This window comes from Frankliniella occidentalis, unplaced genomic scaffold (genome assembly GCF_000697945.3).
Source record: "Frankliniella occidentalis isolate FOCC.00 unplaced genomic scaffold, Focc_3.1 Scaffold464, whole genome shotgun sequence".
Classification (NCBI taxonomy): Eukaryota; Metazoa; Arthropoda; class Insecta; order Thysanoptera; family Thripidae; genus Frankliniella; species Frankliniella occidentalis.
The window spans coordinates 105,869-108,634 of record NW_026267582.1 but is presented as its reverse complement, the minus strand read 5'-3'; positions in this window follow the sequence as shown (position 1 = coordinate 108,634).

Here is a 2,766-nt window from a genome sequence, read left to right as displayed (position 1 = left end):
CCAGTACGTCCTGCCGCTGGTGGTCGAAGCACCGGACAGACAACCGTACAGCGTCCTCAGCTCTCCGGTATCCCCAGCAGAGCTGTGGGCCCAAACACCAGCGCCGCAGGGACCCGACGACCCACCGCAAGAGGTCCCGCCGGCGGAGGCTGGACTCCCCCTACCCGACGCCACCTACCTGCCAATCGGCCTCTAACAACCCACCCACACGTCGTCGCCACCCCGGACGCCCAGCCCCATCCGGACGGCGCTGGCGTCTATTCACTCCAGCAGTGACGACGACGTGCCCCTCTGGGATTTATGGGATTCGATAGAGGACCCCCTGCTGGTACCTAGCCCGGACTCCAGTGCGGCAACCGACCTAGAGGACCTCTTCGACAACACTCAACCCGCCGACAGCGCCACTGTGGACTTGGACGACTTTCTCCGGGGCCTGCCGCACCCCTAGCTTAAAGTTAAGATAACTTTTGTGCTCATCTGGTAGATGACAAGCTGGCTCTCGGGTTTTTTGAGCATGTGGTTGGATACCACGCAGCCTTGAAAACAGGGCGACAGGTGATCAAAATGTTGACTCCAGTCGCGGGCCCCTCTGGTAATGTGATGGGGGGGTCCTCATCCACTCCCCTCACCTGGATCAATGGGAGTCCCAACCATCCATCACGGGTCAGTGGCATTCACTCAGGTCCATATTGAGCAGCTGGCCCGTATTGATGCCAATCAGACTAGCATCCTAGAGCTAGTACGTGGCACCACCACTGTCCTTCAAGAAGTCCCGCACCGGCTCAATGATATCATCAAATATCTCCGGAAGATGAAGGAGAGAGTGACTAGCCTGGAGAATGGACAAGAGGCCATGGGTGGAGAGTTGCGCAAGACAATGCAAGACCTGCGTTCCACAAGTGCAAGCTTGTCCAATGCCGTCAAGATGCTGCAGGCTGCCCCCACGTCCACCAGCGGCTAACCTTTGCCTCCACAGGCAGTTCAACATGCCCCCCCGGCAACCGGTGCAGCCATCACGTCCTGCATCCCCTGTCAATTTTGCGGCGCTTTTCCAGCAACAGACAGCGCCCCCTCCTGCGCAATACTATGTGCCCCAGGAGACTCAGCAGGCTATCCAGGTTCAGGCACCCGTTTATCCCCAACCCCAGCCTCAGTATCAGCCAGCACCACAGGGCCACGCTGGGGCACCCCTAGTGGTGGACCCAATCCAACGCATGCTGCAACAGGCCAAAGAGAGGGCTGCGGCCCTATCATCTGGGTCTGCGCCTAGACCGGGAGGGGCATTTGCTGTGGCTGGACCTCACCCCATGCAACAGATTGCTGGGGTGGCCCCAGCCCCGGCCTTTCGCCCAGTGATAGCTCCCACCGTAGCACCGTCTTCTCCACCAGCTCCGCAGCAGTACGCTGGGTAACAACCTCCACCCCAAGCTGCTCCCGCTGGCATGATGGCCTTGCAGCGTCCGGTCTCAGCTTTTCCAGCTCCACGACAGGGCGCAGGGCCGCCGAGGCCTCGACTGCAACGACAAGCATCTCTGGTTGCTCGGTCTAGCGCTCATCAAAAGTGAGGGTGATCACCACGGCGCCGCTCACTCGCCAAACAACTGCTTGGTATCACAAGGGAACTCATAAGTGTTAGTCCCCGATTTCGTTCCGCCTAGGGGGTTTTGTAGGGTCAGCACACACTGGGGCCGACCCTTTAATTCATGGGAGGAGTTCGAGTCTTGGTTCCGGCAGGAAAGGCCAAAACACGCTCAGGTAGTTATTGTGAGCTCTTTAAATTATATTATTAGCATGTCATAACCCTTATTTACTTCATAGATCCGCCTCATGGTTGTCTCAATGACTGTGTTGCGTTGGCAAGAGTCTTACCATGGGACTGTTGTGCCAGACTATATGATGGACATGATGGGACCAGATAGGTTTGTGCACTTTTTGAACCCGGCACACTACTTCTAATTTATGTCACGGAAAACGGAATTTGGTAAACAAAATGAAAAAGTGATTTTTTCCCGTCTTTTCCGAGTGAGAGTTAGGGTTGCTGACGTAGGTCGTTGCATTTTTTACAGTTTCTTTCGTTGAAAACCTGTCCTCTTTTTTTTTTTCAAATAATTCAAAACTTTATTTAGATATCACTTAACCGAAGCATTGATTCAACTGATGAGCCGAATATAGAGTGGCCCTGGTTCGCGCTAAGATTTAGCGGGGAGAGTTCTGATGGGCTTGGTGAGACGCTAGGCGTGCTACAAGGCTAGATGAAGAGCATCGCCAAGAGGCAGCTGCAAGAGACAGAGACGCTAGGCGTGCTACAAGGCTAGATGAAGAGCGTCGCCAAGAGGAAGCTGCAAGAGACAGACGCTAGGTGTGCTACAAGGCAAGATGAAGAGCGTCGGCAGCAAGATGCAACAATAAACAGAAACGCAATGCGCGCTACAAGGCAGGATCCTAGCGCCAGACAGCGGGAGCACGAGCTTAGGGTTCTTCGAGGAGGAGAACGGGACTCGTTCCAGGCGATAGAAGCTGAGTTCAAATAAACAAATAAAGCAGGAACCTACACACAACTGCTGCTGTTGTGGGCAGCTTTGGTTCAAGTCGTCCGTTACCATGTTGACTGAGGAAGTTGTGTCAACCAAGGTGACCGCTGAAGGCTGGCGTGAGGCGTGCAACGTAGAGCGGGTTGAGGGCGACGCGTACACGTTCTGCGCCACGTGCAAAAAGTACCTCATGCAGAGCAAGATTCCACCACTCGCCTTGATTAACGGCCTGCGC